The sequence below is a fragment of the Puntigrus tetrazona genome, chromosome 24, assembly GCF_018831695.1.
Source record: "Puntigrus tetrazona isolate hp1 chromosome 24, ASM1883169v1, whole genome shotgun sequence".
Lineage (NCBI taxonomy): Eukaryota > Metazoa > Chordata > Actinopteri > Cypriniformes > Cyprinidae > Puntigrus > Puntigrus tetrazona.
The window spans coordinates 14,218,332-14,229,513 of NC_056722.1; the positions used below are offsets into that span (position 1 = coordinate 14,218,332).

At 35.1% G+C, this 11,182-nt stretch overlaps 1 long non-coding RNA gene across 1 annotated transcript; it reads right to left on the reverse strand.

Annotated features, from left to right (window-relative positions):
• Window positions 1–900: 900 nt before the first annotated feature.
• LOC122330268 lies at window positions 901–6,648 on the reverse strand. The gene is made up of 3 exons (XR_006247995.1): window positions 6,472–6,648; window positions 1,128–1,206; window positions 901–1,033 (listed from the first exon to the last, which is right to left on the reverse strand). It is a non-coding gene; the product is annotated as an uncharacterized LOC122330268 (long non-coding RNA).
• Between the last annotated feature and the right edge of the window lie 4,534 nt (window positions 6,649–11,182).

Genomic DNA, 11,182 nt, shown 5'->3' on the forward strand with positions numbered 1-11,182 from the left:
TCGTCTCCACCATCACCGTCTCCACCAGCACCATGTGAGGTGACAACTGTGCATGTAGAACTGCCTGGAAGATCCCATATGATCATCCCAGGAGAGTCCAGAACTTCTCCTGACAGAAGCTCAGGCAGTTCCAGACTACACCCATATGCACGTCATCCAATTAACAAAAGACGAGCTGTTAAAAGAAATGAGAAATCAGGCAAATCAAAAATCTCAGAGAGAGAAAGGAGAAGATTAGACCACTGGTCAGACTCTTCAAATGATTCTCAGACCCACGCCTCTTCTCCAACAGCAGAATGTGAGGAGACGCATTTGGGGATCTCCAGTGAAGATGTAGAACTGACTGGAACACCAAATATGGTCACTCCTGGAGAGTCCAGAACTGCTTCTGACCGAAGCTCAGGCAGCTCACGCAGCTCTTCTCCACCATCACCGTCTCCACCAGCAGCATGTGAGGTGACAACTGTGCATATGGAACTGCCTAGACCATCCGATGTGGTCACTCCCGGTGAATCCAGAACTGCTCCTGACCGAAGCTCAGGAAGTTCCAGATTTGACCAACTTGCACGTCTTCCAATTAGCAAAAGACGAGCTGTTAAAAGAAAAAAGGAGAAATCAGGCAAATCAACAAGTCCAGAGAGAAAAAGGAGAAGATTAGACCATCTGTCTGATTCTTCTATAGATCCTCTGACCTATGCCCTTTCTTCACTAGCAGTATGTGAGGAGACGCATTTGGAGATCTCCAGAGAAGATGTAGACTTGCCTGGACCATCACATATGTTCAGCTATAATATTGTCAATCCTGGAGACTTCATATATGAAAATGTCTGTTCAATGGAGACTGTCAGCTCAGACAGCTATTCTCCACCGTCACCATCTCCACCAGCAGCATGTGAGGTTATAATTGTGCATGTACAACTGCCTGGACCATCCGATGTGGTCACTCCCGGAGAATCCAGAACTGCTCCTGACCGAAGCTCAGGAAGTTCCAGATTTGACCCACATGCATGTCACCTGACTGACATGAGTCAAGCTGTTAAAAGAAAGAATGAGAAATCAGGCAAATCAGGAATGTCAGAGAAAAAAAGATCAGACCACCTGTCTAATTCTTCGATAGATCATCTGACCTACGCCTTTTCTCCACCAGCACCATGTCAGGTGACTCTTGTGACCCATGTGTACGTCGTCCAATTAACAAAAGACGAGCTGTTAAAATAGGCAAATCGCAAGACTGCTCGTATCGTATCATGTCTTAAAAATTAAAACTATTATTATGTCTCTAAAGCAGAAAAGAAAAAAAAACTAAATTGCAAACAAAAAAAAAAAAAAAAAAAAAAAATCGCTTATCCCTAATACAATTCTATTTCCTCACACAAACTGCTCGTATCATATCTTGATAAATAAAACTATTATTACGTCTTTAAACCAAAAAAAAAAAAAAAATGCAAACGGTAAAAAAAAAAAAAAAAATCGTCCATCCCTAATACTGTTCTTTTTCCTCACACAAACTGCTCATATCGTATCATGTCTTAAAAATTAAAACTATTATTATGTCTCTAAAGCAGAAAAGAAAAAAAAACAAAATTGCAAACAGTAAAAAAAAAAAAAAAAAAAAAAAAAAAACCTATCCTTATCCCTAATACAATTCTATTTCCTCACACAAACTGCTCGTATCATATCTTGATAAATAAAACTATTATTACGTCTTTAAACCAGAAAAAAAAAAAATTGCAAACAAAAAAAAAAAAAAAAAAATCGTCCATCCCTAATACTGTTCTTTTTCCTCACACAAACTGCTCGTATCGTATCATGTCTTAAAAATTAAAACTATTATTATGTCTCTAAAGCAGAAAAGAAAAAAAACTAAATTGCAAACAAACAAAAAAAAAAAAAAAAAAAATCGCTTATCCCTAATACAATTCTATTTCCTCACACAAACTGCTCGTATCATATCTTGATAAATAAAACTATTATTACGTCTTTAAACCAGAAAAAAAAAAAATGCAAACGGTAAAAAAAAAAAAAAAAAAAAAAAAATCGTCCATCCCTAATACTGTTCTTTTTCCTCACACAAACTGCTCGTATCGTATCATGTCTTAAAAATTAAAACTATTATTATGTCTCTAAAGCAGAAAAGAAAAAAAACTAAATTGCAAACAGTAAAAAAAAAAAAAAAAAAAAAAAAAAAAAAAAAATCGCTTATCCCTAATACAATTCTATTTCCTCACACAAACTGCTCGTATCATATCTTGATAAATAAAACTATTATTACGTCTTTAAACCAGAAAAAAAAAAAAAATTGCAATTGCAAAAAAAAAAAAAAAAAAAAAAACCTCAATCCCTAATACTGTTCTTTTTCCTCACACAAACTGCTTGTATCGTATCATGTCTTAAAAATTAAAACTATTATGTCTCTAAAGCAGAAGAGAAGAAAAACTAAATTGCAAACAGTAAAAAAAAAAAAAAAAAAAAAAATCGCTTATCCCTAATACAATTCTATTTCCTCACACAAACTGCTCGTATCATATCTTGATAAATAAAACTATTATTACGTCTTTAAACCAGAAAAAAAAAAAATGCAAACGGTAAAAAAAAAAAAAAAAAAAAATCGTCCATCCCTAATACTGTTCTTTTTCCTCACACAAACTGCTCGTATTGTATCATGTCTTAAAAATTAAAACTATCATTATGTCTCTAAAGCAGAAAGGAAAAACTGTTCTTTTTCCTCGCACAAACTGCTCGTATCATGTCTTGATAAATAAAACTTTAAATAAAACTTATGTCTCTAAACCAGAAAAAAAAAATGCAAACAGTAAAAAAAATAAATAAATCACCCATCCCTAATAAATACTGTTCTTTTTCCTCACACAAACTGCTCGTATCGTATCATGTTTTAAAAATTAAAACTGTTATTATGTATTTAAAGCAGAAAAGGAAAAAAAAAAACTAAATTGCAAACAGTAAAAAAAAAAAAAAAATCTGAAGTGTAGGTACAGGTTTATAGTATTGTTGAATAAAAAACCAAAAATGTAAATGATGCATATTCTTCATTGTATAATTTCATTTGTATAATTGTATAATAAGGTTTATTAAGCTGCAGTTAGTTTACATGAGATCATGGTATTATGCAAATTTCACTTTTATATCCAGATTTTTTAAGTTTCTACACAACCACCTTACTATGGAAAATAGTTTTTAAATTAGAATTAGGGTGTCTCCAAAAAGCAAGCACTGCAAAACAACAGTCAATACAACCCTCATTTATATATACATAATATATACATATACATATCTACTTATCTACTTCTTATCTACTACATCTACTTATAACATACTATTAACCAACCTGTAATTTTTTTTTGCATTCAGCAGAAAGTATAAAAAAACGAAAAAACATTATGCATGCTTTGTTAGTTTGGGGGAAAAATGTAGCTGAAATAAGGCCATAACCACACTGGATGGTCCTGAATAAGATGTTTAAGTAGACAAAATGATGTCAAATCTTGATGAACAAATCTTCACGCACCCTGTTTATTTTCCTTATTTTGCAAAAGCACATACTTTTGTTGTTAATGTGAGTGTACACAAACACTCCCAAAAGAAATACAACAACAGAACTGATTTTTATTGATCAGTTAAACAACAGTCCTTCTACATGACAATGCTAAAAACTAAACAATCAATACTTATTTTAGGGCATCTATCTTGTCTGTCTATGATGTGAGAACATCAAGACAAGACAAGCACAAAAAAATGACTATTCAGGTTTTTTCTGCTATCAGAGTTATTACAGTAACTACGCTATCGCACCAAAAGTTGCGCATTAAACAGCGCATACACAGATACATATTTCTTTTGCGTAGGCTATGTCTCTAAACAATGGTTAGTTAGCTAAATGTTATTTTTTAAATCAATGTTTTTATTCTATCCACAGCAACACTTTTATGCCGCTGTTTTAGGGGATCTGTGTTTTGGGAATGACCAAAAACAGTTTGCTTAATATTTTGTTTTTATTACCATCTGCTCTTAAAACGAGAACCATTTCATTTAAAAACGTTTGAATTCGTTTAGCACAGTTTCACCATCCTTATCTTACCTTTCCAAGTATTTGTAACAGTTAGGCTTTACGCTTATGTTATTATGTTTTGTTTCCCTAGTTTTTTGAACTGTCATAAATTTTTAGTTTTGTGAATTTTGATGATTTAATAAAATATTGCTTCGACTTTGTTTGAGACATTTGCATATTATGACGAGCCAGCTGTCTCTCCCCTTGAGTGTCACCATCACCCCGTCCTTTATTCGCCGCCCTTCACCAGGCTCCCGACGGGAGTGGGCGTGTGAGAGAGAGGGGCGTTGTATTGGACAGGCCTGGCGGCGTGTGACGAGGCACACCTGAATTGGATCTAGCCTCGTCACCGCCGCCGTTAAATGCCGAGCACGCCTCTCCTCGAGAGACCTGTCTCTTTCCCCGTGCATGCACCCTGGTGTCCTTGTGGGTCCAGGAAGGGTGCGTGAGGGGCTCGCCACGCCGCCAGAGAAGCGAGCTGTCGGACTCCGTAGTCCTGGCAATGACTGCATATACGTACCGCTGATGGGCCAGGATGCCGGGCTGTTTCTCCCTTCTGACTGTCGTTCGGAAGAAGCCGCCGCCGCCCTCGCGGCCCAGACCAGAGGGGAGCGCGCGTGGCCGCCGGACTCCGCCCCTTGCCTGGACCCTTCCCCTGGAACACTGCCCCGCTCCACCCCTGCAGCACGACGAGGACACCAGTTCCCCGTTTATTTTGGACACTCTTTTCCTGGACACTTTATTATTTTGTATTTTTATTAATAAAAAGCCTCTCCGAGGCCTGATGCCACACCCACTGTGTCTGTCGTTAGCTCCTCCCACCACAATATTATTATATTGTATCAGGTATACAACAAGATACAACAATGTTTCTTATTAATTATTATTAATGCAAAGTAAGCAAACAAAGAAAAATCTAAATCAAATCATTATTTGGTGTTCCAAGAAAAACAACTGGCCAAAGATTGGTTTGAGAATCTGTTAAACTGAGACAATTCAGTGATTCATTGGATTTTAAACAGGTTCAATAAAGTCAACACTGTGCTTTCAGCTTCAAACCCAGTAGATTGCAGGTGTTGTGGGGAAAGCAGCTAAATGCTAAATGTTTGCCAATAAGTCTGTGTATGAGAAAAGACGACAAAAATACCAATACCACGCCCCTCCTCTCGGACACGCCCACTCCCGTAGGGAGCCTGGTGAAAGGTGCAGAGTAAAGGACAGGGTGATGATGACAATAAAGGGGGAGGGCAGCTGACTTTTTTAGGATTTTTAAGATTATTTTTCTTTTAGGATATAATCTCTAGTTTGTGAGGTAGAATATGATTATGACATTGTGCAAGAATGAAATAATTTCTATACATGAGAGCTGCAGAAGGAAAACAACATCTTATGTAGACTCTGTAAAAGGAGCAGTTTGATAAGATGCATCAGTGACATCCGTGCATAAGATGGGGTGTTCGATTAAAGTTAGCGCTGTGTTCGATTGCTCTGCCAAATCTGCTAGCACCGCATTAAATGATCACTTGTTAACTGGACCTGATCTCACTAACGGGTTAACTGGGGTACTCCAATATCTAATCAGAGTTATTTGCAATGTAGAAAAGATGTTCCACAGGTTCCACACTAACCACAAAGACAGAGATTACTTACGGTTCCTTTGGTGGGAAATGGCAACACCAACTCGGAGTATCGCCTGAAAGTTAATCTTTTCAATGCAGCTCCTCTCCTGGCTGTGCAAATTATGGAATGAAGTCTCTTGCAAGTACAAATGAAAGAGAGTTTCCTGTAACAGCCAGTTTCATCAAAGGTAATTTCTACATTGATGATGGGCTCATTAGTGTGGAAAAAGTGCACGAAGCTATCAAACTAGTACAAGAAGCCCGAAGTTTGTGTGCAAAAGTGAAATTGCTCCTATCCCTATCAGGGGATGTGGAGCTAGGTTCTGATGAACTCCCAGTCCAGATGGTGTTAGGAGTTAAATGCAGTGTAAATAGTGACACTGTTTCATTTAAGGTAGCTCTGGAAGAGAAACCAGCAACATGCCGAGAATCCTCTCAACTGTTGCATCTGTGTTTGATTCCTGGCTCCTTTCTCCTATTAGGAAAGATAGTACTACAGGTGATGTGTCAAATGGGCCACTGAATGGGATGACCCACTCCTCAAAGAGTTGATGCCACAATGGACTAACTAAAGAACCTTAATTAAAGAACCTGCAAAATTTCCAGATCGCAAGACGTTTTGCTCCTGTCTATCTAGGGACAGATCAGAGGACTGAACATCAGAAGCCATGGCTATGGTCAGTGCTCATATATTCGAGTGTAGAATAAAGACAAAGTGGAGGAGAACTCCTTCACAAAGACCATAAAAGATACAAGGTGTATAGCGTAATCATGTGGAATTCTCACCTGGTTTCATTAGGAATATTCAGGGACTCGTACTGTTCTGTCTTGAAGGATGGAAACAATCAAACAGTTCATGGAGGAGGGCACAACCTTGGATCCCAGATTCAAGTCAAGAGTGGCAGATCTCCTTCTCTTGAGGAGCTGTTATGGAGGATATGGCAGTAGAAGCAAGAACATAGAGCACTCTCAGCAGCAGAACTGTAAAAAAATAAAATAAATAAATAAATAAAAATACTGACCTCAAACTTGTGAACAGCAGCGCATGTTGTTGCAAAATATTTCTATTAAAGATATATGGTGTTATTTTAGTCTTTACATTTTTTTTTTTTTTTTTCAAATTTATCACAAGTTGTACAAAATATAATAACAGTTAAATAATTTATATATAACTGTTTACAACACTGATAAAAATATCATCCTGTTAGAATAATTTCTAAAGAATAATGTGACATTAAAGACTGGAGTAATGAGGCTGCAAATTCAAATTTGATTACACAAATAAATTACTTTTAAAATAGAAAACCATTGTTCTGAATCGTAATATTTCAGAATATTAGTATTTTTGGTAAATTAAATGCTGGCTTGATGAGCATAGGACACTTTATTCAAAAACATTAAAAATAGTAATAGTGCAAAAACTGAAGAACTTTATTTATAAATGTTTGTAACTTGACAAATTATATCTAATACAACACTAAAGCCAATAAATTTGTTCAATGTGAATTGTACTTACTTCACTTTAGGCTCATGTTAGTATCGCAGCCGTCTTGCCGTCGATGACGCACCACCACCCTCGCTGCCTTTGCACTTCCTTTGATTTCAAAAGCATGACAACAATTTGTTAGTATGATTTAAAAGTAGACAATGTGAAGAGCAAATAATAGCGTCAAATGTTAACCAATGTTACCAAAACAGGCATTATGAACGATACTTAGGCACTTGTTCACCGTTCGGCGGATTTAGTAAACTTGAACAACATCACACGGATGTTCTAGATTACGTTGACAAAGAGGACAATAAATAACGATTAACAAAAAGTTAAACGTATTGTTATACAGAGAATGTGTGTTTGCTTTACCTCTCTTCAGAGTTTTGGCGCGAGTGACGGTTAGAGACGATGAAGAAGGTCTGTCAGCCGTCTCCCCAGTTTAAAAATAGAGTTTGCGGGACTAAAACATTATTTAATTTGTCACTGATAAACTGTTGAGTATAACACTTAATTTTAACACTTGCCGTTGATATAATGGCGCATCAGCTGCTTGCTTCTTTGCTAGCGAACCGTGCACGCGTCATGGTAACTGAGCTGGTTAACGTTCAGATAAAGTTGACAATGAAACAAAACCTTCAAAAGCGATTTTAAATAGGAAAAAAAGAAGTTTGAATGCTTACATGTCATTTTCCGTGACCGAGTCGCGAGCTGTCCAGCTGTGAACACAAGGAACTATAGACACTATTTTTGGATAAATGGATAATTAAATGTTTAATAAATTAATTATTGATTTTTTTACTTTATTATAGTCACTATTGCAAAAAAAAACCAAACAATAATAATACTCTAACTTAATATTTAAGCTAATATTTAACAATATATATTTTTTTATTATTTGTATGCTTTTTAGCACTTTATTTTGTTTTTTATCTTATAACATTTTTCATTTTGTTTTGTGAACATTGACAGTGACATTGAACACCAATTAAGGGAACTGAACCACTAGTTAGCTTGAGGCTAACTATTTGTCTGTCTTACAGATAGGTTAATGAATGTTATATTTAATTAATCAATTATTAATTTGAGTTTAAATAATGTTATCGCCTTTTTTCAGGGGTCATGCGGGGAGACCCAGAGACAAGCTTTGTTAGAAACTGGATAAGTGGTTGGTTATTCACTATTGCCAAGTACAAAGGTCAGTATTTCCAAATATTTGACACCTGAATGAAGACTGGACACTGTAGCAATATTAAGAGATAGTATGGCATTTCGAACACAGCCACAAACCTTGATGCAATTTCACTTACCGTCTGCATTTCTAAATCACGACCGGGATCTTTTATAACTGGAACCCCGGCATCTTTCATTATCAAGCGATGCGTTATAAGTTACAGTCGAGCAGTAGGTTACTGGGCATTCTTTATAAGACGTTCGTCAACAAACACACTCGTGAAACTCTTTAATAGTTGAGATGTCTTAACAGCTTAAAGATTGTTCTGTACTGAAGTTAAAGAATCATAAATCACTTGTAAATCAATGGAAAATAGTCTACCATACAGTTAACATACATTTTGTTTTGTTTATGTGATATTTCCCAATAAAAGCTCATTTTAATTATATTGTCCATTTCCAGTAGTATCTGTTATAATGACATTGTAAAACAATTAAAAAGAAACTTGGGACCAAAATAGGTGGGTAAAATAAATAAATAAATGAATGAATAAATGAATAAATGGTTTCTGGCTCTTCTTTACAAAAACAGCAAAATGGTGAGAACCCTTCCTTAAACTTACTAATAAAGTCATTACATGGAGAATGTGAGAATTACATGTTGAGAATGGAATATGAATCTACTCACAAAGTCATTACATTATCTATGCTCTGTTTTAAAATACATTTCTTTGGTTCTTTTAGGAATTAGAATATCTGACAATGTATTCTGAAATAACAACTAGGAATAATCAACTGACTTCTTTTTCTTTCTTATTCTGTGCCTTCTTCTGTTGCCATTGTATATTGTATTGTTCTTATGTTTGTTTAATAATTAGTGATGATGATGATGATGATGATGATAATAATAATAATAACAATAATTCATAATTATTATTATTAATAATATATTTAAAAAAAAAAAAAAACATGTGATGATGCAGTTCCTATACCGGTATCGTTATTACAACCTTAAACATCCCAAGGCCAGAAATGTTCACTTTAATTAATATACTTTAACATTAAATGGCCCCTAGTGGCTAGTAGGAAAGAGCCCTGCGTTTTTAGTATTTTACCACAGCAAAGTAACATCGGGTATACGGTCATATTTCTAATTTGAGCTTGTATTACGTCGATTCTGATGCCCAACATCACAAGAAGATGATATTTTAAGCTCCGTTTGTAGCCCAATCTGCGCTGTTTTGAAAGAGCTGCCTCAGTCTTCTCTTTGTTTTGTATCCAGCTAACCGCTGACATGATTGTGATATCTTTACATTTGATTGGCCTGGTCGTGCGGCACTCAGAAAAAACAGGCCAATCAAGAGAGAGGCTCGTGAATATTATAACTACATGCAGGCCTGAGAAAGGAGCTGTAAAAACTAAATATTGACATGGTTTTTGTTACTTATAGCACAAATATATATTCTTAAGGATATCAACACTCCCAAAATCTAATTCCAAAAAGGTGTAGGACATGGGACATTTAAGGAGAGAATGCTGTAAAATTATACTTTAAATCCCTGTCAGCTGAACATTTTTTGAATTGTCATGAAGTATTAACTGTTTCGTAAAGATTTACATGTAATGGAATAGTAATATAGTAAATAGTAATAATACAAGTTATATATATAATATGTAAAAGTTTATGGTTTAAATCCTCTCTCCAGAGTTTCTTTTACTGACGGAATAATACATTTCTTTTCAGAATCCTGATGAATCCTGATGATCCCAGGCTTCTCTTCAGAAAGGCTGAATTTGAGCATATTCATTTTGTGAAGGGCGCCAAAAATCAAGACGTATACAGGGTTGCCCTGGAACAAAAAAAAAAAAAGAAAGCTGTGCACTTGTGGACAGGAAAGTGCTGTAGTCTCTGAACTTCTCTCCATGTTCCTCTGCCTTCCAGTGAAGAAGACCATTCCTGCCAAGACAAGTTCACATTACTGTATAATGCAGTCAAGTTTTGTGTGGAATATATATATATAGTACACTTTTGAGCATCATTTTTTAAATAATCTTGTCATTTAAGTACACTCAGTTTGTATGTAACTGTACTGTGTTTTTTGATATTATGTAAAATTGCAATCTCATTTTACAAACTTGCAATTACAAGTATATTTAAAGTACATATACAAGTTTTCCAAAGTTACATTAATGTATATTTTACTTACTACAAATGCTTGTTATTACATTGGAGGCTATTATAAAATGACTCTAAAATCCTACCCATATGGGTCCTAAAAAAACATTAAGTTTCATGAAATATCAATTCACACTATAATAGATTTTCAGGTAATTTGCAATTAAGTGTCTGAACCTTACATTTAGTTCACACTTGGACTACAACAAAGCCTCCAGAGCAAATCATTTACGTCTAGAATTTTTGTATCTGAAGTTACTTGAGGTTTGTTTCAGACCTGCAGAACACAAAGGGGTACTAATTGATGGTATGAAAACTGAATGAACAGCATATCATCAAGTCTTAGGGACATAGAATAAGGATATGAAGATAATAATAAACAGGACAGTGGTGGGGTTGAATAGGTATGAGTAAATAGACTTTTAGGATTTATTTATATTTTCCAAGTAAGTGTGCATTCCAAATAATATTAAATCAAGAAACTGCAGCTTTGGGATTATTTTGATACGAGTAATTTCCTGAATTAATGTTTAATAAAAAGTATCTTCTTTTTCACATTAAAGAAGTTTGTTTTATAGTAAAGCAGATAGCAACCGACTTTGTGAAAAAAAAAAACAGATCATTCCCACATTTTGTGTTTTTTTTTTAGAGTAAATAAA